Below are 23,998 nucleotides of genomic sequence, written 5' to 3' on the forward strand. Positions count from 1 at the left end.
CCTGTTACCTGCATTTACCTGTTACCTGCGCTTAACTGTTACCTGTGCTTACCTGTTACCTGCACTTACCTGTTACCTGCTCTTACCTGTTACCTGCGCTTACCTGTTACCTGCATTTACCTGTTACCTGCGCTTAACTGTTACCTGTGCTTACCTGTTACCTGCACTTACCTGTTACCTGCTCTTACCTGTTACCTGCACTTACCTGTTACCTGCACTTACCTGTTACCTGCACTTACCTGTTACCTGCTCTGACCTGTTACCTGCGCTTACCTTGTAACATTCGAGGAACGTATTTGTGTAACCAGGGAAGATTTATTACAATTCATAAGTTACAAAAGATCTGAGAACAAATACAGCAGCTCAAACACACACGAGGCTTATAGTTAACACATCTATTGATGAGTCAGCTGCTGAAGACACAGCTAGCGGCTATTGTCATTTACGTTTCTCTGTGGGGATATCCTCACTTTGGGCTAGATGCATCATCGCTTGGAAAGTGATAAAATGGAGAGAGATAAAGTACAGCCAATCAGGTCCTAGCTGTCATGTCACAGGCCGTGTTTGAAAAATGGCAGTTAGAAGCTGATTGGCTGGTACTTTATCTCTCTCCATTTTATCACTTTCCAAATGGTGATGTATCTAGCCCTTTGTCAGAAGCAATTTTCGATAAGCATCAGCTTTCTCACCAAACTGAGGGCCTATTTCAGACCTGGTCGTTGCAGCGGCAGCAATCATAGGCTGAAGCCCAGTGAGGTGTGCGCGTACGCACACAGTGTCTGATTGACAGGCAAAGGTGGTCACGGGGCGGGAAGGGGCATGCTGGCGTTATTAGGAGTTGGGGGCGCAGTCCGGACAACGCAGGCATGTCAAGACGGTTTGCGCAGGCATGTCCGGATATGTGTGTGCACACAGTGTCTGATTGACAGGCAGAGGTGGTTGCGGGATGGGAGGGGGTGTACATGTCTGCGGGGAAAGGGGGGGGGACCAGCATGCGGAGCGGACTAGCCTTGTGCTGGGTGTCCCCCGCATGTCAGAGATTTTGCGCCATGATCTGACATTTTGTAAGCCCTGGTTAGCGATATTAAAAAAGTGCTCGCTGGATCTTAAGGGCCCTACACACTGCACGATGCGCCGCTGAGCTGCCCGACGGCAGATACGGTGGTGGGGGGGGGGGGCAGCGACGGGGGGAGTGAAGTTTCTTCACTCCCCGTCACCCGGCTCCATGGCAGTGCAGGCAAATATGGACAAGATCGTCCATATTGGCCTGCATGCACAAGCGACGGGGCACCAGCGATGAATGAGAAATAAGGAGATGTGATACACCTACAAAAATATCCCCTTATTTATAGACCTATAGGGGGTATCAATGTTTTTATATGGAGTGTAAGCAAGACTTGCAGGGGTTAACTGCCCCCCCCCCCCCCCCACCGCCCTCCCTCACGCTTTCTCCCCCAGCTGTGGCAGCTGCGGGAGAATGGCTTTAGGACCCAGAGGGTAATAGCTGGGTCAGGACTGGTGCCACATGCACCGCTGGCGGGACCCCTGTGGAAAGTGATAAGAGGGGGGACCCGTGGACCATTAGGGGAAGCGCGCTGAAGTAATAGAGCAAGGAGGAAGGGCTGCGGTGTACCGCACAGCCACGTTATGGATCCCTGCGTACACCTCAGAGGCCCCTCTGGCTACAAGTAAACCCCAGTCACCGGCCACAGTGAAAGGATACTTAGCTCCGGTGTGTACCTGGAACCGAGCCCCGGCAGAGCGTTGTGTAAGGGCAGCGGGCGGAGTCACTACCATAGCCCCAGTCGTGGCGCACGCTGTGCTCTCCGACACCCGGTGTCTGCAAGGTGGTGGCCCGGCGGTACTGCGTACCTGCTGGGAATTTCTTACCGGTATGCAGTACCGCCCCGTACCACCACACTTGCAGCACTGATGGGAAACCACATAGGAATACTGCTGCCGTAAGTGGACCATAAACTTGGAGTGTAAAGCTAATCCTCTTAAGGGGGGTACACACACAGCGATGTATGTGCGGTGTAATGTAAGTAACGGACATTACTGTGCGGTGTAATATGAGTAATGAACACTACTGTGTGGTGTAATATGAGTAATGGACACTACTGTGCGGTGTAATATGAGTAATGGACACTACTGTGCGGTGTAATATGAGTAATGGACACTACTCTGCGGTGTAATATGAGTAATGGACACTACTGTGCGGTGTAATATGAGTAATGGACACTACTGTGCGGTGTAATATGAGTAATGGACACTACTGTGTGGTGTAATATGAGTAATGGACACTACTGTGTGGTGTAATATGAGTAATGGACACTACTGTGTGGTGTAATATGAGTAATGGACACTACTGTGTGGTTTAATATGAGTAATGGACACTACTGTGCGGTGTAATATGAGTAATGGACACTACTGTGCGGTGTAATATGAGTAATATGAGTAATGGACACTACTGTGCGGTGTAATATGAGTAATGGACACTACTGTGTGGTGTAATATGAGTAATGGACACTACTGTGTGGTGTAATATGAGTAATGGACACTACTGTGTGGTGTAATATGAGTAATGGACACTACTGTGTGGTGTAATATGAGTAATGGACACTACTGTGTGGTGTAATATGAGTAATGGACACTACTGTGTGGTGTAATATGAGTAATGGACACTACTGTGTGGTGTAATATGAGTAATGGACACTACTGTGTGGTGTAATATGAGTAATGGACACTACTATGTGGTTTAATATGAGTAATGGACACTACTGTGCGGTGTAATATGAGTAATGGACACTACTGTGCGGTGTAATATGAGTAATGGACACTACTGTGCGGTGTAATATGAGTAATGGACACTACTGTGTGGTGTAATATGAGTAATGGACACTACTGTGTGGTGTAATATGAGTAATGGACACTACTGTGTGGTGTAATATGAGTAATGGACACTACTGTGTGGTGTAATATGAGTAATGGACACTACTGTGTGGTGTAATATGAGTAATGGACTACTGTGTGGTGTAATATGAGTAATTGACACTACTGTGTGGTGTAATATGAGTAATGGACACTACTGTGTGGTGTAATATGAGTAATGGACACTACTATGTGGTTTAATATGAGTAATGGACACTACTGTGCGGTGTAATATGAGTAATGGACACTACTGTGCGGTGTAATATGAGTAATGGACACTACTGTGCGGTGTAATATGAGTAATGGACACTACTGTGTGGTGTAATATGAGTAATGGACACTACTGTGTGGTGTAATATGAGTAATGGACACTACTGTGTGGTGTAATATGAGTAATGGACACTACTGTGTGGTGTAATATGAGTAATGGACACTACTGTGTGGTGTAATATGAGTAATGGACACTACTGTGTGGTGTAATATGAGTAATTGACACTACTGTGTGGTGTAATATGAGTAATGGACACTACTGTGTGGTGTAATATGAGTAATGGACACTACTGTACGGTGTAATATGAGTAATGGACACTACTCTGCGGTGTAATATGAGTAATGGACACTACTCTGCGGTGTAATATGAGTAATGGACACTACTGTGTGGTGTAATATGAGTAATGGACACTACTGTGTGGTGTAATATGAGTAATGGACACTACTGTGCGGTGTAATATGAGTAATGGACACTACTGTGTGGTGTAATATGAGTAATGAACACTACTGTGCGGTGTAATATGAGTAATGGACACTACTGTGCGGTGTAAATATGAGTAATGAACACTACTCTGCGGTTTAATATGAGTAATGAACACTACTGTGTAGTGTAATGTAAGTAACGGACACTACTGTGTAGTGTAGGGGTGGGCAAAATACGGCCCGCGGGCCGGATGCGGCCCGCAAACCGATCCTGCCCGGCCCACTGCCTCCCACCAGCGAGCAATGGCAAGCGGCCTGACCGGCTGAGCTGCTTGTCATTGCTCTGCACTGCAGTACCTCCAAGCTGCCAGCGGCGCCTCTCTCCCCTGCTGCTGCGTTGTAGCAGCCTCCTCCTCCAGAGTCCCCAGTGACAACGGCTGTGTTCAGCCGAGAAGGGGGCGGGCTACGTGACGACGAGGGGGCGGGGCTACACGGGACCTCAGGGGGCGGAGCTACACTCGACAAGAGCCAGACTGCTACAGATCCATCCTTCCTGCCACTGCCAACCAGATCAGTAAGTTACTGGGAAAAGTGAAAGAAAGTGTGTGTGTGTGTGTGTGTGTGTGTGTGTGTGTGTGTGTGTGTGTGTGTGATAGTGTGCATATATTTGTGTGTGTGATAGTGTGCATATATGTGTGTGTGTGTGTGTGTGTGTGTGTGTGTGTGTGTGTGTGTGTGTGTGTGTGTGATAGTGTGCATATATTTGTTTGTGCGGGCAGTGGCGTCAGACTGTTTTTAGGTTTGGGGGAGAGATCTTTAGCTCTCGCTGTACCAACCCCTCCTGTGTTCTGTCACCATGTCACCCCCGTATTCTGTCACTATGTCACCCCTCCCCCCGTGTTCTGTCACTGTGTCACCCCCCCATGTTCTGTCACTGTCACCCCCCCCGTGTTCTGTCACTATGTCACACCCCCCGTGTTCTGTCACTATGTCACACCCCCGTGTTCTGTCACTGTCACCCCCCACGTGTTCTGTCACTATGTCACCCCCCCCGTGTTCTGTCACTATGTCACACCCCGTGTTCTGTCACTGTGTCACCTCCCCGTGTTCTGTCACTGTGTCACCTCCCCGTGTTCTGTCACTGTGTCACCTCCCCGTGTTCTGTCGCTATCAACCCCACCATGTTCTGTCACCATGTCACACACCCCGTGTTCTGTCACTGTCACCCCCACCGTGTTCTGTCACTCAGTTCCTCAGTAAAGCGATGCAGCGCTTCAGTAGCCATATTCAGTAAAGAGAGGTTACTCTTGGTGTCTGGAGAGAGATGTAGGGGAGGCACCCCAGCCCCAGCCAGCAGCAAATTGAAGTGATGAACCAGCAGAGAGATCCAGTACCTCCAATGTAGCGTGGAGTTGCAGCTGCAGACAAAAAGATTCCTCCTTTGAAAACAGGCTCCAGCGGCTTTGAAGCCTCAGAAGAGGAATAGTTGAGCGGGAGAGACTTGCACGTTCTCCCCGAGAATCGCGCCCAGAAAATGGCGGGCGGTCATATGCGCCTGAAACCTTGCAGGCTGGATTCCGGTGTGATAAGAGCGGCTCCGGACCCAGGACCCACACTGAAAGCGGCAGGAGTGTGGCAGAGAAAGACTGTGTGTAGCTAGGGAAAAGCGAACCTAGGGTAAAGCTGCAGTTTGGGAGCAGTTTCCAGCAGCTGAGTCCAGAGCCCATATAAAATGCGGCCACACTTGGTGCCCCGCCCACCGGAAGTCCGTGTTTCCAATTCTACATTAATCACACCTGCATTTTTGGCCCTTTAAAAGGGACCCAAGCACATTTCTTGTTTGCTGTGGGATACCTGAGACTGCTCCATGAGGCTACAATAAACCAGGGCCAGGAAACTGAACATGGTCAGCAGGTTGTGCAGGTGCCGCAGAGGCTGCGCAGGCCTCGATTTTTTAGGGAGCATTTCAACTTAAACGCATTGGCCGATGACCAGGTCATACAGATGTTCCAGCTAAATAGTAGTGATGTGCACCGGAAATTTTTCGGGTTTTGCGTTTTGGATTCGGTTCCGCGGCCGTGTTTTGGATTCGGACGCGTTTTGCCAAAACCTCCCTGGAAATTTTTTGTCGGATTCGGGTGTGTTTTGGATTCGGGTGTTTTTTTACAAAAACCCCTCAAAAACAGCTTAAATCATAGAATTTGGGGGTCATTTTGATCCCATAGTATTATTAACCTCAATAACCATAATTTACACTCATTTTCAGTCTATTCTGAACACCTCACAATATTATTTGTAGTCCTAAAATTTGCACCGAGGTCCCTGGATGGCTAAGCTAAGCGACACAAGTGGCCGACACAAACACCTGGCCCATCTAGGAGTGGCACTGCAGTGTCAGACAGGATGGCACTTAAAAAAATAGTCCCCAAACAGCACATGATGCAAAGAAAAAAAGAGGCGCACCAAGGTCGCTGTGTGACTAAGCTAAGCAACACAAATGGCCGACACAAACATCTGGCCCATCTAGGAGTGGCACTGCAGTGTCAGACAGGATGGCACTTCAAAAAAATAGTCCCCAAACAGCACATGATGCAAAGAAAAAAAGAGGCGCACCAAGGTCGCTGTGTGACTAAGCTAAGCGACACAAGTGGCCGACACAAACACCTGGCCCATCTAGGAGTGGCACTGCAGTTTTCTAGCGAGAGGATGAGTGCTTCCATCCTCATGTGAAGCTGAACCACTAGCCATGAACATAGGCCAGGGCCTCAGCCGTTCCTTGCCACTCCGTGTCGTAAATGGCATATTGGCAAGTTTATGCTTCTCCTCAGACACTTTTAATTTTGATTTTTGGGTCATTTTACTGAACTTTTGTTTTTTGGATTTTACATGCTCTCTACTATGACATTGGGCATCGGCCTTGGCAGACGACGTTGATGGCATTTCATCGTCTCGGCCATGACTAGTGGCAGCAGCTTCAGCACGAGGTGGAAGTGCATCTTGATCTTTCCCTATTTTACCCTCCACATTTTTGTTCTCCATTTTTTAATGTGTGGAATTATATGCCAGTATTAATAGCAATGGCCTACTACTATATATTGATAAAGCTAAATATTTATCGTGTATATAACCCTTTATGAGGTCTGAGAACACTGTACGCTATCTACGTAAGAAGTACCGTAAGGGTACGCAAGTTGCGTATCGATCGCTTAGCCGTGATCGAGACGCTCAGGCGTCACGTTCACTCACGGCCAAGTGATCGCAGGCAGGCAGACTATTGGCTGTTGACTTATCGTAATGATTCGCTATAGCGTAGCGGCGCTCGGGACCACGAGGAGATCACCAGCGATGCAGACGCTCACAACGTTAAACCTTTATATCTATACCTTTGGCAATGAAATACACAGCAAACCTTAATGTAGAGACAAAGTGTAAGTGCAACCTTGTGTAACCTGATTAACTACAAAGCTGCTTGAGCGTCACCGATGCTCAGGGAGTACTTAACACTATAAAGAATACACAGATACCTGGGCTTAGGGTCCGAAACCTATTATGTGTATTATGACTATTATACTTGCAAAAGGAATCACAGTACAAAGCATACACTACAATATAACATAAACCAGCTAACCAGATAACTACACAGGAAATACAATACAATACAATTCAAGTCTAATCAAGGGAAAATACGAGAGAAAGAGAAGAGAGGGAGAGAGAGAAATGGCTCACAGTAAGACAATATGATTACGGAGAGAACTTACGCACAAGGGGAACGATCGCATGCGCCTCGATATCCAGCTCCCGATTATCAGCAATGAGAACCGTTGAAGAGAGTGAAGTTGGATATGGTCGGCCCGCTATTTATGCCCCACACACAATACAATTCAATGGTCCCTACAATCTCATTGTTCATTGGACACAGGAATTCGGCTTCGCATTATAACAAAAGGTCATAGGTTGATTCATACAGGTGGGCTGTGACTATTTCCAACTGCTCAGGTGGGAGGGAAACTGGGTTTCCCGCCGCATGGGTAATAAAGTGCAAATAAAGTAAATGTTCATAAACTTCTTATGTCCATAACTATTCGCACGAGCGATTGATCTGCTTCAAACCAACACCGGAATATTTCTAATTAAATATTCTTCCGATGGATACTAAACACCACTGTATTACTCCTATCTGACCCTTCGTATCAAACAAAGAGGGATTCCTCTGTTCATAAACATTCTATATTAACCAAACTTTCAGAATCTATCAAAGGGACCATGATCTACAAAATACATTATTAGTGAAAATATGTAATGATTGAGTCGCACGCTATGATCGCATAAACTCTACCGTAAATACGCATACCATGCGCCTGCGGGTGCCCGCGACTGTGAGTATGCGCACGTACGGGAGAGCGTACGCACGCGCAGCACGGACCTGTGTGAGGTGCAAATATGGTAGTGTGCATAGAGATATTTTTCTGACTTTGACAGTCCACCCTTTGGCAGTCAATAATAACTGCCACTTCCTGAAAACATTTCAAAAGGAGAAAAATATATGTCAGGGGTTAATTCATTTCCATGGTTGGGTAAGGGAGGAGAGAGGAGTAGGTGGGAAGAGGGTATGACCTAGTGAGATAGCAGAAGCATGTGTGTATGAGTCCATGTTTGGGGGGTCATGTATCATCGTGCCGTACGTGTTGTAAATCAAGCTTCGAGGTATTGCGAAGTATACATTTGAATTCCTTCTTATCCCGTGGTACAGGTCTGTGGATGGGCTGTCAAACTTTACCGAGCTCTTTTCGGATTTTGAACAAAATGGGGAGCACATTTTAGTTGATGATACATGAATGGGGGAATATGTGATTGCTGATATCTGTGCCTGTATTCCCTATACTATGTGTGTCATTACCTGAGGGTTGTAGAAATGAAGAAAAGACATAATTACGGTAAATGCGGTGGTATTCTATGTCAGGTTAATGTACATCTGTCGGTTGAAGTTTTGTTCGGTATCAGTTGAAAGTCGTCTTCTTTGCGCTGTTTTGCTCATTAAGCGTGAGCAATAAGCTTTGTCAATGCCATTAGATTTACAAAAAATGTTGGGCTAGCGTAATTTTAAGAATTCTAGGGAAACTGGGGATCCATGGCAAAGTTCATCAAGTGTCCATATCTCAAGTGGTCAAAACTTCTTCTTTGGTCTATCCGTTGTCTGTATAGCGTCTCATCAACTTCCTCGTCCAAGGGGGTCTTGTTATCTTGGAGAAAAACCAGAAAAACAGGTGAAAGAAACGGACCGTAGAAATCGCATTTTCATCACATCATTGTTTCTATCGTTGGGTCGTAAATCAAATCCAGGTTAATTACAGTTTCCTCACTCCTCAAACTCATCACTCTGGTACTTTGTTTGCACCTCATTAAAGCCTGCCCGCATCTAAATATCAATCCAATCGATATAACGACACCTAAGATACATAGTAGAAACTTCCCAACATCCATTATGACTCCTTGAGCCCAGTCTCCTAAACCAGAGAACCAATTTCGCGGGTTCAACCATGACACCCAACCAGTCAGCTCATTACCTACAGCAGCAAGAGTGAGATTGTGTTTTCGGCGAAATTCCCACTTTAATTGGAGAATATCGTCCATCTTTTGGTCTATGACCTCTACCGGATCCTCGGTGCTATTTGTGATATACGTGCAACACTTCACGCCGTACTGTGTTGCCAATGTAACACAATATCCGCCTGTCACTGCTGTGAGGTAATTAAGAACCATTCTATGCTGTACCAGTTCTGTTTTATAAGCTTGAAGTTCTCTTCCAGTGTATCTAAACGTGTCATCATACATTTCAGTGATATTATCTAACAAATTGGCGAGTGCGGAAATGTATCTATAATTCATCACTCCTCGAGCGGTGCGAGTGAAATCTAACGCCACCAGAACCTGAATCCCGGTGGATTCATGGATCAGATCAGAGGCCGGATGCTCTAACCTTTCTGACAGTTGTCTTTTAACGAGGTGCTCGTAATGAGTGTGAGTATAAGGAGCTTGGGCACCACGGTGTATGTCTTTCATTTTATCATGAGTTACAGTCATTACTTCAGGCAATACTCTTCCAATATAACACAATCCTTCAGAGTTTGGGGCAAGCCACTTGTACGCCTTTCTCCCGCATATGAAATATGCATCATCGGGGAGAACATATGGGACGGAGTAGGACATAACCATATTACACACCTTCCATGTGAAATCTCCTAACCCTAATTCTTCCATCTGCTTAGTACACGTATCAGGTTGTACGATATGTGCACAGTATCCTGGTGATACCTCTCCAACTCTAGTAATCCTATTTCCTAAGGTATACCTATACCGGAAAGATTTTCCTCTACTGGCTATGTGGCGTACAAGCTCTGTATCTGTAGGCATTCTATCTGCTCTATGCGAAAAGGTCATGGTTTGGTTACTCCATGACACTTCCCAATTTCCCGGCTTTCGGGGATTGGAGATGTTGAAACATAATAGGGACCTATCCACATGGTATTGGTGGAGCTTCAAACTAGGAGGGCTGGAGATATTAAACCTCCGGTCCACCGGTCTCCCACCATTTAACTCAAGTACCTCCCCTAACGTTAAAGGAAATGGTACTAGCCCTGATTTTCTGTGACCTTGAGGTACTTGAGAGCATACCCAACAATCTGTTTTATTAAGCACACTACCCACTAAAGAGTGATAGTCACTCAATGGATGCCGGTCCATATGGATATTAAAACTGGATTGGCATTTCTTAATGCACCCATCTTCAATGACATTGTTACAGAGCCTACAGATACAATTTTCTTCAGCTAACAATCCGTCACAATTTCTTCTATGGTCAATGCTATCGGATCGTTTTCTGATACTCGCCTTTGCTAGTTGGTTAGGTTGATCTTGGAAAACTACGCCTCCATCTTTATCATCAGAACCCATTCCAGAACCTCTATCGACCTCCATGGTACTCTCGCCGGAACAGACTGCTCTGGTCAACATCATGGTCAACAGGAAAATCCGGATCACAGTCTCTTGGGGCAAGTCCATCTTTGAGGAGGAGACGAAGAAGAATGAGAAGGAGGAAAAATACATTTGAGGGAGAGGGGATGGGAAGTGGAAAAAAAACAATAAAAGGGAGTGGGGAGTCGACAACAGCTCTCGGTCTTCAAGGCTCAGGTGCCGCCTCAGTCCTCCTGGAACAGACACTCCAGTGATACAACCTCTACCGTCTGTTCCTTATCACGGGACTTCTCTGGATCAGCAACCTTCTTGCAGTGGGATGAATGGACCCAAGTCTCTCTCTCAGCAACCTTCAATGCTGTCGTGCTAGTCAATAAGACCTGGTATGGTCCTTCCCATCTGTCAATAAGGCAACCTGAGCGTAGAAAATTTCGTATCATTACATAATCCCCAGGTTCAATGTCATGACAACTACTATCAGGTAGATCAGGAATCACCAACTTTAGATTATCATTTTGATTCCTTAACTGTTTACTCATGTTAATCAAGTACTTTACAGTTACTTCATTGTTACATTTCAAATCATCCTGAGGGTTAATCATGACATGCGGTTGTCGACCAAATAAGATTTCAAAGGGGGACAGATTAAGAGGGGACCTGGGAGTGGTTCTGATACTGTACAATACAATGGGTAAAGCTTCTGGCCATGTCAATCCTGTCTCTGCCATCACTTTACTCAATTTATTTTTAATAGTGCTGTTCACTCTTTCGACCTTCGCACTCGCCTGTGGACGGTACGGAGTGTGCAGCTTGCTATCAATTCCCATCAACTTACACATTCCTTGAAAGACATCACCTGTAAAATGGGTACCCCTATCACTTTCGATAATTCTAGGGATACCATATCTACATACAAATTCCTGCACAATTTTCTTAGCAGTAAACATAGCGGTATTTGTAGCTGCAGGAAATGCTTCGACCCAATTCGAGAAAACATCTATACAAACAAGTACATATTTCAAATTCCGACAAGGGGGTAATTGAATGAAGTCAATTTGTATTACCTGGAAAGGGCCGCCGGCAGGTGGGATATGGGATGGTTCTGTAGGTATTGCCTTTCCAATATTCTTTCTCAGACAGGTAAGGCATGACATTGCTCTTTTACTCGCATGAGAGGAGAATCCTGGGGCGCACCAATAGGCTCTTACCAATTTGCACATTCCCTCCTTGCCTAGATGAGTCAGCCCGTGAGCTGCTTCAGCCAGACATGGAAGATATGCTCTGGGGGCCACTGGTTTACCATGTCCATCCGTCCAGAGTCCTGAGGACTCTTGGCCACATCCCTTTGCCTTCCAGACTGCCTTTTCCTGTGTGGAACACAAATTTTGCATTTTACACAACTTCTGTGTGTTGATGGTATTGAATACCATCAGTTGTGTGGTGTCTGTCTGTATGGGGGTAGCAGCTGCTAACTTAGCAGCTTCGTCTGCTCGGCTGTTACCAAGTGATACCGGGTCTTGGCTATATGTGTGTGCTTTACATTTGATAACAGCCACTCTGTCGGGTTCCTGTATCGCTGTTAGAAGCCTTTTTATGTGAGCTGCATGCGCTACCGGTGTACCAGCTGCCGTCATGAAATTTCTGAGGCGCCATAGGGCTCCGAAATCATGGACTACCCCGAATGCGTATCTAGAATCGGTGTAGATATTGGCAGACTTACCCTTAGCCAATTCACATGCTCTGGTTAGGGCGACCAGTTCAGCAACCTGGGCTGAGTGAGGTGGGCCTAGCGGTTCCGCTTCTATGGTGTCTTGGTCATCTACGACTGCGTATCCAGTACACAAGTCTCCCGAGTCTGACTGTCTGTGACAACTACCGTCCGTGTAGAACGTGAGTTCTGCATCTTCCAGTGGGTTGTCACTGATGTCAGGCCTTGCGGTAAAATTTTGGGTCAAATATTCCATACAATCATGTGTATCTTCCTTTGTATTAAATCCTCCTTCCCCAGCACTCTCACCTTCCACCCTTTGTGCCTGACCAGGCACACCTGGGAGATATGTTGCAGGATTTAATGCACTGCATCTCCTTATGGTGATGTTTACGGGGGCCATTAGTGCTAATTCCCATCTTGTAAACCTCGCTGATGAGACGTGTCTGGTTTGGGCAGAATTCAATAAGGCTGATACCGCATGTGGCGTATGGATTGTGAGGTTGTGGCCTAGCACGACATCTTCGCTTTTTGTCACTAGCAATGCTATCGCAGCAACGCTTCGCAAGCATGTGGGGAGGGATCGCGCTACCGTATCTAGCTGAGCGCTGTAGTATGCAACTGGCCTGCTGGCATCACCGTGTTTTTGGGTTAGTACGCCTGCCGCGCAACCAGCACTTTCTGTTCCGTATAGTTCGAAGGGTTTCCCATAGTCTGGCATACCTAGTGCTGGTGCCTGCGTTAGGCACTGTTTGAGTCTCTCAAATGCTGTTTCGGACTCGTCTGTATGCGAAATCCTATCAGGTTTGTTCGAGGAGACCATTTCCTGCAAAGGTAACGCTAAAATGGAAAACCCTGGGATCCAATTACGGCAATACCCACACATTCCTAAAAACGTTCTGATCTGTTGCTGGGTTTGTGGCAGGGTCATGTCTCTAATTGCTTGGATTCTATCAGCGGTCAGGTGTCTCAGTCCTTGTGTTAGACAGTGTCCCAAATATTTTACCTTAGTTTGGCATAATTGCAACTTGTCTTTGGACACCTTGTGTCCGGTGTCTGAAAGATGAAACAGGAGCTGTTTCGTATCCTTCAGAGATGCTTCCAGTGAATCTGAACACAGTAATAAATCGTCCACATACTGTATCAATACTGATCCACTGTCTGGTTGGAAAGACTGTAAACAATCACGCAAAGCCTGAGAAAATATACTTGGACTATCTATGAAACCTTGGGGCAATCGAGTCCACGTGTATTGGACTCCTCTGTATGTGAATGCAAACAAATATTGGCTGTCAGGGTGCAGAGGTACCGAAAAGAAAGCGGAGCAGAGGTCAATAACAGTGAAAAATTTGGCAGTGGGAGGGATTTGCATTAGGATGACAGCTGGATTTGGCACTACGGGGAACTGACTCTCAACTATTTTGTTAATCCCCCTTAGATCCTGCACTAGCCTGTAACCCCTCCCCCCACTCTTCTTAACAGGGAAGATGGGACTATTGGCAGTGCTGGACGTTCTTACCAGAATGCCCTGTTGTAGCAAGCGCTCTATTACTGGGTAAACTCCTAACTCCACCTCTGGCTTCAGAGGATACTGTGGGATTTTTGGAGCTATCCTACCATCTTTTACTTGTACAACTACTGGAGCTACGTTTGCCATTAATCCAGTGTCCTGTCCGTCTTTTGTCCAAAGTGACTCTGGTATCTGAGATGTCATCTCTTCTACTTGGGATGGATTCCTATTTGTCATAATGGTATGTGACATTAATTTTGATGGGGAGTCTAACATGTCTCGCACTTCCTGAGCGTGTTTCTCAGGTATGTCCAAGAATACACCTTCAGGAGTACAATAAATGAAGCACCCCATTTTACACAGTAAGTCTCTTCCCAGGAGATTGGTTGGTGCCGATGCAGCCAGCAAAAAGGAATGCTTGGTATGCAAAGGCCCTATTGTAATCTCGGCTGGTTTGCTAACAGGGTAGTGCTGGACTACTCCTGTTACTCCCATGGCTGGAATTGTCCTACCAGTGGTCCTCATGCCCACTGTCGAATTTATCACTGACTTGGCCGCCCCTGTGTCTACAAGAAAGTTTAAAGTTTTACCAGCTACATTGATTGCGACCTCGGGTTCACTTTCAAGGTTGGCAATCAATTTCACTGGCTGCAGATTACAGGTATGGCCACACCCCTATTGGGTATGGTGACCTCCCTGAATCCCGCTGGCAGCAACTATTTGTGAGGGAGATAGTTGGGAACTACCAGAGGCATGCCAGTCTCTGTTTGGGGGATATCTTTTTGTTTCTCCTGTATGTGGCTCATAACTCCGTTTCTGCGGACCCTGATCCCAATGTCGTGTCTCGTGTCGTTGTCTAGGGGGTTGGTATGATCTTTGCGAATTTTTCGCTCTACAGTCTCGTGCATAGTGTCCCTGTCTTTGACAAGAATAACATGTTATCATAGTTGACTTACCCACAGGGTTGGATGGTACATACGCAGGCTGCTTTGTGGTCAGAGCCTGTATACTTACTGACATTAGCTTATCACTCTGCGACTCCCTGTGTCTGGTGATGTTTCGGTCGTGATCAATAGCAGCCTCTCTCAAAGTGGACACTGACAGACCTCGCCAACATGGTTGTGTGGTCTGTACCCTTGCCTTTAATGTTTCCTTCAAACCATCCATTAGTACAGATACTGCTACTTCTCGATGGTTTGGATTTGTCCTAATGTCCTCTATACCAGTGTACTTTGCCATTTCTAATAGTGCCCGGTGGAAATATTCTGCAGCTGTTTCTGACTCTTTTTGTTTAATGGAAAATATTTTGTTCCATTTAACAACTGCTGGGAAATGCTCCTTTAACTGTAAGTTTTTCCTTCTTACGTTATCTTTGTTGTACACATCTGTAAGAGGTACATCCAGATCTAGTCCACAATCAGCTAAAAATTGAGCTGAGTCGACATTGGAGGGTAAACAAGCTTTTAGCAATATCTGCCAATCTTTATTATTGGGCTCTAAAGTGTTTCCTAAGTCTGTGATGTATTTTTGGCTGGCAACTAAATCTTTTCTAGGGTCAGAGAATTCAGATACTATGGTCCTTAATTCCATTCGGGAAAATGGGCTGTACATGGCAATGTTCCTTATGGGAGTGGCTCCTGATACATCTGTTTTCCCATTGGGAACTGCTATTACCCTAACAGGAGTAATTCTAACAACCTCATTCTGTGTAGATTCTACAGCTTGTGGTGAAATAGTCTCAGCATAATGCATGGTGCCGTACTTACCAGTTGATACGACCTCACCTATCCCTCCGCTAGGGGCCTTTACTAATCTCGTGGGTGTTGCTGTGCCTACTGTGGTCTCTGCTATGGTGGCTGCTAGAGAGAGCGCTGAAATCGTTGTCGCTTCGTCCTCTTGATCACACTCCTGAGGAAAGTTCAAAACAGGGTACAACTTGCACGGGTTAATACTTGCATGGGTTAATGGGTTAACATTATCATTAACATTTACACAGTTACTAAGTGATTTTGTGTTACACTTTAGTGCGTCTTTCTCCGTAATCAACTTCTCTCCTGATATATATGGTGGCGGCGGGGCCGTGGCAATCAGTTTTCTGTTAGAGCCAGATCCCGCCGCCTGAGCCAAACCTCTCTGTATCTCACCTTCCTGTTGCCACAACTGTAAATAATCATAATGCTGAACTCGTCTCTTTGTTGATTTTATGAGACATATCCTCCTCCTTAAATTTTGTAACACCTCTGGGCTGAAGCTACCTATTCTTGGGAATTTCTCCCGGTCTTGTACCGTCATTCTCTCCCATTCATCACATAAAACCTCTGTGTGACTTCCATATTTCTCACACATGATATACCTGGCCGACCCAATTGGTCGGACCACTGAATCAACCCGAACCGAGGTTGATCGCCCCCTACCTGAACAACTGGCCCCCATAACTCTGCAGGCGTTGCTTGCTCTACCTCTGATCTCTATATCAAGGTCTTCAGCGAACCCTTACAGAAAACCAGATTGTTCACAATAGGCTGACGGTGGCGGTTTACCGAGTACCCCACTCACTCGCCCACGCCGACCAATGCGACCTGATCACACCGATATGGTGCTGGCGCACTCGACCCAGGGCACCTATAAAAACCGTTGTTTACTGGAACATGCGAGGGTTATCCGCAGAACACTTACTCTTTCCAGTAAAGGTGAGGTTTGTCAGATAGTTCCTGAGTGACCAGCGAACTTCCCTTCTTGAAAAATAAAAAATTACACAAATCACGTCAGAATGTACAAATAGCGTTTGTGACCCCTTTACTCTAATGGTACTAGGTCAGATTACTAACTACTGTACACAATTACGTGCGGTCCAGTCGTTCAGTACACAAACAACTAAGCTTGTGTACGAAAAGACCAATGGAATCGAAACTTACGACTGCGAATTCCTTCAGCCAGAGCTTGTACGGCCTATATGGGTCTTGCACCAACCCTTCTCTTGGTGTTGTGCCTCTGAACTGTATAGCGGACTTCCCTGTTTACTGTACCTGGACCTGCTGGTCTACTATGACCTCCTGGTCTTGTTCTGTACGACCTCCTGGTCTGACCTCCTGGTCTTGTTCTATACTGGTCCGCTATACTCTAATGCTCAAATATTATGTTTAACCAAGGATGCCTCCCTAGCCACCGTGCACGTCACTTACACGCGTGTACCTCACGAGTACTCGACTTTTCTTGTGGTTCAACCTTTAAGTTATATAAACTTATGTGATACAAAAACACTCACTCATCACATGTACACTTTTGCTTCTATTTCTATTTCTGCGCAGAAATTTTTCTTTAGCCCAGCTGTGTTACCAATTAGGAGCAGGATCTGTTAATTTAAATTTTGGATTTCCAAAAATAGACTTGCGTTATTTATCGCCTGTGGCGCTATTTACCGCTTTGCGTTACTTATCGCGTTGCGTTAAAAATCAACTTATCGTGACTTGAGCTACGTGGGCGTAACCGGACGCTCCGTTGCGTAATGTACGCTGCGTGCGTCTGCCTTTGGATTGCGTACACAAGTCTTTTGTTAGGGACACGTGTACGCAAAGCAAAGATCCACCGTAACACAATTTATATTTTTATCAATGTAGATGATCCCTGGTCATCTACCACACAACACACTGACTTCGCCTTATCTCCCAGGCAAAACTGTGTGTTTGTCTATCTTTTAACTATATTACCTTTACTCTTAAACTATGAAATAACGGCAAATCTTTTTTTAGCACTTCTATCGACTATAAAACTGGCAGACAGGAGAGTGATATACGAAAATGAAAAAGAAAAAGAAATGCAGATATATATGTGTGCGTGCGTGTGTACGCAAGACAGAAAAATACAGTTTTAAAAGACACTAGCGTTTTGTTCTTACCTCCGGTTCCCGGATTCCTTCAGCACTCTTTTATCTAAGCGAAGCAGACGCTTATCCCGTCAGCACTACGAGACAACCTCCCGCCCTTTGCTGAGGGATAATGTCTGCTGATCTACCTAGTGCAGATATGTGAAGGACAGGACGAGCCGCCAATTGATAAAGCTAAATATTTATCGTGTATATAACCCTTTATGAGGTCTGAGAACACTGTACGCTATCTACGTAAGAAGTACCGTAAGGGTACGCAAGTTGCGTATCGATCGCTTAGCCGTGATCGAGACGCTCAGGCGTCACGTTCACTCACGGCCAAGTGATCGCAGGCAGGCAGACTATTGGCTGTTGACTTATCGTAATGATTCGCTATAGCGTAGCGGCGCTCGGGACCACGAGGAGCAGTGGCGTAACTACTGCCCCCGCAGCCCTCGCGGTGGCTTGGGGGCGAGGGGCTGCGGGGGCGCCGCCACTGATTTAGAGCAGATTGACATGCGGACGAACGTCCGCATGTCAATCTGTTTTCACTAGCCCCCCGCTGTGAAGTAGGGACACGGAGGGCACAGCGTGTGCCTCTCCTGTGTCCCTCTGAGTCTCCGGCGTGTCGGGGGGCGTGTCCTATGAAAAGGGGGCGTGGCTTCGCGGAGGACCCGCGATCGCGGGCCACGCCCCCGTTTCGTCACTGAGGGGGCATGCCCAGCGCTCTGTGAGCTGCTGGCATGCCCTCTCTCCCACTGTCTGCGCTGAATAGACGCTGTGCGCATGCGCACAGCGTCTATTCACTACTGCTCTGCTATGCAGAGCAGTGACTGTAGGAGCCTCCCAACTGCCCCCTCCATCGCGGGACACTGCGGGAGGTATGCATATATGGCACTGGGGGGGCACTGAGGGGGATATATATGGAATGGGGGGGGGGGGCACTGAGGGGGGCATATATGGCCTGAGGGGGCATATATGGCACTGGGGTGGCACTGAGGGGCATATATGGCACTGAGGGGGCATATATGGCACTGGGGGCACTGAGGGGTCATATATGGCACTGGGGGGGCACAGAGGGGTCATATATGGCACTGAGGGGGCATATATGGCACTGCGGGGGGCACTGAGGGGGCATATATGGCACTGGGGGGCACTGAGGGCATATATGGCACTGGGGGGCACTGAGGGGGCATAGATGGCACTGGGGGGCACTGAGGGGGCATATATGGCACTGGGGAGGCACTGAGGGGGCATATATGGCACTGAGGGGGCATATATGGCACTGGTGGGGCACTGAGGGGGCATATATGGCACTGGGGGGGCACTGAGGGGGCATATATGGCACTGGGGGGTACTGAGGGGGCATATATGGCACTGGGGGGCACTGAGGGGGCATATATGGCACTGGGGAGGCACTGAAAGGGGCATATATGGCACTGGGGGGGCACTGAGGGGGCATATATGGCACTGTATGTGTACCTGGCACATGGGGGGCTATATTTGGCACTGGGGGCACGTGAGCACCTGGCATTGTGGGGGAATATCTGGCACTGGGGGCATATGTGGCACTGGGGGGAGAGGCTATATTTGGCACTGGGGGCATGTGAGTACCTGGCACCGTGGGGGAATATCTGGCACTGAGGACATATGTGGCACTGGGAGCACAGCCCTAGCAACAAGCACTACCCCCTAGCAATGAGCATGACACCCAGTGCATGAAACCTCTGGCAACGAGCATGACACCGAGTGCATGAAACACCTGGCAACGAGCATGACACCCTGAGCATGAAAACCCCTGGCACCGTGCATGGAACCAAGAGCATGAAACCCCTGGCAACGAGCAGGTAATTTAAAAGTAATTAGAAGCCTTAATGTAGGACTTAATGTGTAATGGGCATTACGGTGTGTGGCATAATGTATCACGGACATTGCGGTGTGTGTCAGAATGTGTCACAGGCATTACGGTGTGTGGCAAACTATATCACGGGCATTGTGGTATGTGGTATAATGTCTCAGGGGCATTGCAGTGTGGCATAGGGTATAACGGGCATTGCGGTATGTGTCACAGGCATTACGGTGTATGGTATACTAGATCACGGGCATTGTGGTATGTGGTATAATGTCTCAGGGTCATTGCAGTGTGTGGCATAATGTATAATGGGCATTGCGGTGTGTGGCATAATGTGTCAGGCATTACGGTGTCTGTATACTATATCACGGGCATTGTGGTATGTGGTATAATGTCTCAGGGTCATTGCAGTGTGGCATAATGTATAACGGGCATTGCGGTGTGTGTCATAATGTATCACGGACATTGCGGTGTGTGGTATACTATATCATGGGCATTGTGGTATGTGGTATAATGTCTCAGGTTCATTGCAGTGTGTGTCATAATGTATCACGGACATTGCGGTGTGTGTCATAATGTATCACGGACATTGCGGTGTGTGGTATACTATATCATGGGCATTGTGGTATGTGCTATAATGTATCTGGGGCATTGCAGTGTGTAGCATAATGTATAACGGGCATTGCGATTCCTGTCATAATGTGTCACAGACATTACGGTGTGTGGCATAATGTGTCGGGGGCATTACGGTGTGTGCATATTGTGTCATGTGCATTATTGTGTGTGGCATAATGTCTGAGGGCCTTTGCAGTATGTGGCATAATGTATACTGGGCATTACTATAAGGAGGAAAAATGACAAATAATGGAAGGGGCATGAATCAGGATTATTTTTCTTTCCTGTGGTGGCTAACGTCTGGGCGTGCAGGTTGCAAAACTGGGGTATAAGGTAGTCTATTCCTGCAATGCCACACCTCTTTATGCGAAGCCGCGCCCATTTAAACAAAACCACGCCCTTTTTGGCGCTGCGCGCCTTCGGCGCGCACATGTTTGTCCCTTTCCTAGTGCCAATTATGGGGGGGGGGGGGGGGGGGGGGGCGCCAAATAATTTTTTGGCTTGGGGGAGAAAAATTTCTAGTTACGCCACTGACGAGGAGATCACCAGCGATGCAGACGCTCACAACGTTAAACCTTTATATCTATACCTTTGGCAATGAAATACACAGCAAACCTTAATGTAGAGACAAAGTGTAAGTGCAACCTTGTGTAACCTGATTAACTACAAAGCTGCTTGAGCGTCACCGATGCTCAGGGAGTACTTAACACTATAAAGAATACACAGATACCTGGGCTTAGGGTCCGAAACCTATTATGTGTACTTGCAAAAGGAATCACAGTACAAAGCATACACTACAATATAACATAAACCAGCTAACCAGATAACTACACAGGAAATACAATACAATACAATTCAAGTCTAATCAAGGGAAAATACGAGAGAAAGAGAAGAGAGGGAGAGAGAGAAATGGCTCACAGTAAGACAATATGATTACGGAGAGAACTTACGCACAAGGGGAACGATCGCATGCGCCTCGATATCCAGCTCCCGATTATCAGCAATGAGAACCGTTGAAGAGAGTGAAGTTGGATATGGTCGGCCCGCTATTTATGCCCCACACACAATACAATTCAATGGTCCCTACAATCTCATTGTTCATTGGACACAGGAATTCGGCTTCGCATTATAACAAAAGGTCATAGGTTGATTCATACAGGTGGGCTGTGACTATTTCCAACTGCTCAGGTGGGAGGGAAACTGGGTTTCCCGCCGCATGGGTAATAAAGTGCAAATAAAGTAAATGTTCATAAACTTCTTATGTCCATAACTATTCGCACGAGCGATTGATCTGCTTCAAACCAACACCGGAATATTTCTAATTAAATATTCTTCCGATGGATACTAAACACCACTGTATTACTCCTATCTGACCCTTCGTATCAAACAAAGAGGGATTCCTCTGTTCATAAACATTCTATATTAACCAAACTTTCAGAATCTATCAAAGGGACCATGATCTACAAAATACATTATTAGTGAAAATATGTAATGATTGAGTCGCACGCTATGATCGCATAAACTCTACCGTAAATACGCATACCATGCGCCTGCGGGTGCCCGCGACTGTGAGTATGCGCACGTACGGGAGAGTGTACGCACGCGCAGCACGGACCTGTGTGAGGTGCAAATATGGTAGTGTGCATAGAGATATTTTTCTGACTTTGACAATATACTGCGCACAACTGAAATGCACCACAGGTATGGATGGATAGTATACTTGATGACACAGAGGTAGGTAGAGCAGTGGCCTTCCGTATCGTACTGCTATATATATATATACTGGTGGTCACTGTCAGCAAACTGCAAAACTAAAATGCACCACAGGTATAGAATCTAGATGGATAGTATACTTGACGACACAGAGGTAGGTAGAGCAGTGGCCTTCCGTACCGTACTGCTATATATACTGGTGGTCACTGTCAGCAAACTGCAAAACTAAAATGCACCACAGGTATAGAATCTAGATGGATAGTAAACTTGACGACACAGAGGTAGCTGTATAAATGTAACGTAGAATAGGATTGGTTGCTGTGGGCAACATCACATCTTAAATAGAACTCCCATCTTAGTTAAGTTACCCCCATGTGTTTGCTGGTGTGGATTAGTACAAGGATGAGTGTGAGCTTTTGGTCATGTGTATTTTGTGTCCAAAATCACTGTGTTAAATGCACTTTAAATATTTGTTTATGTTTACTCACTAGACAGCTGAGGGGATTGTGGTTCCTCGCTTTGTGAACTGGCCAAAATGGCTTCTGGTGGCTGAGCCAACACAGTGGAGATGCGCCGTTGTGGTAGAGAGGATGCGGCTCAAGACGGCGTCTCTTGCTTCCCCTCTTCTGGAGACTGGCAGACCCCTGTGACTGGCAGACCCCTGTGAAGGGTGAAGGTCGTCTTAGTGGAGTGTGGTGCGATTATGAAGTTCCTATGGGTTAAAATAGACATTATAATTCTGTCTTTCTATGTGTTTTCAGAATATGTGTATCCACAAAAATATTACCTGCATCGCCAGCATCCGCATCTCTTGGCAGTGTGGTTTGTGTCCTGGCTGTGCTGGCTCTCTTTCCTACTGTAGAAATATGAAGTTTGGACTTATGATCATTATATTGTGATTAGATATTTGAAACAAAAAACTTTCTGTGATGTGGACATATGAAGAACATTATGAGAATAAAATAAAACTTTGGTTATGCTTTTCTGGCTCACTTCATTGGGTGTGTATAGTATAATTAAGAACCAATTACACCAACCAATCCATACCCTAAGGTGCAGAATTAGCAATATTATACAACTACAAAACCAACCGTGGATGTTTAACACAACAAGAATATTAGTCTCTAGCAAAAAACAATATTTCTGGGAAAAAAAAAATATATATATAGATTTTTTTAAATAATAAAAAAAAGATTCTGCTGCAATAATCACATCTTGCACACAAAGGCCTATCCACAACAACATACATTAACCATAAATACATTCACCAAAATGGACTAAACATTCATGAAAACACGAGTCACACTTCATTTCAAAGCTATAAAAAAAAAAAAAAAAACACACCCAGAACAGAATAAATTGATGCTGCAAAAGGGCCAGGAAAGCTGCTTACTTCACAATACAAAGGGAAAAAAACATAACTATTTATGTACAAAACTACATCACCAACACATTCGAACAATGAACCCACTTACAAACACAATTATCTACAATACATTGCAGACAACTAAGGACAAAGCACATATGTTAAAACAAGATAAATATTGTACAACAAACTCACCATCCTGCGTTGGACGATCCGAATCCCGGACATTAGTCGCACCAACCACTTCTGGAGGAATAAGGGACCGCACAGGCTCCTCCCACTCCCGATACGACGCTCTGAAGGGATGGCCATCTTAGCCTTGACACGGCACTTGATGTCGTAGAATCTTACGGCACGTGTCCTCGGTCCTCCTCACCATACCCTCACTGTTAACTGCCGCTACTACCTTCCCCCACAGAACACTCTTCCTGCGTGAAGGAACCTTGGCGGCATGAGGCCCAAACAGCTGACGATGATGGCTCATCAGCTCCCGCACCAATGCAACATTCTCTGCATAGCTGAACTTCACATTGTGCCCCGTCTTTGTAGTGGTGCGTGGCTGCGGAGCCACAGCACCATCACTGTCACTCTCACTCGAGGCTGCAGCACCAACATCCCCCTCCTACTCCCCCTCACTAACCTCCTCCACCTCACTCACCTCGTCCCTCTCACTCTCCTCCTCCACCTCACTCACCTCCTCCCTCTCACTCAGCTCCTCCACCTCACTCACCTCTGCCACCTCACTCACCTCTGACTGGGACATATTCCGGACAAAC

General features: G+C 46.4%; 1 long non-coding RNA gene across 1 annotated transcript in view; it reads left to right on the top strand.

The window, feature by feature from the left end:
- The window catches only part of LOC134911901 (uncharacterized), a 35,085-nt gene extending 12,287 nt beyond the window's left edge, over positions 1 to 22,798 (top strand). Inside the window, exon 3 of the long non-coding RNA XR_010176950.1 lies at positions 22,348 to 22,798. This is a non-coding gene — a long non-coding RNA (uncharacterized LOC134911901). The remainder of the gene's footprint in view (positions 1 to 22,347) is intronic.
- Positions 22,799 to 23,998: the final 1,200 nt, after the last annotated feature.

This window comes from Pseudophryne corroboree, chromosome 4, assembly GCF_028390025.1.
Source record: "Pseudophryne corroboree isolate aPseCor3 chromosome 4, aPseCor3.hap2, whole genome shotgun sequence".
In the NCBI taxonomy this organism is placed as follows: Eukaryota; Metazoa; Chordata; class Amphibia; order Anura; family Myobatrachidae; genus Pseudophryne; species Pseudophryne corroboree.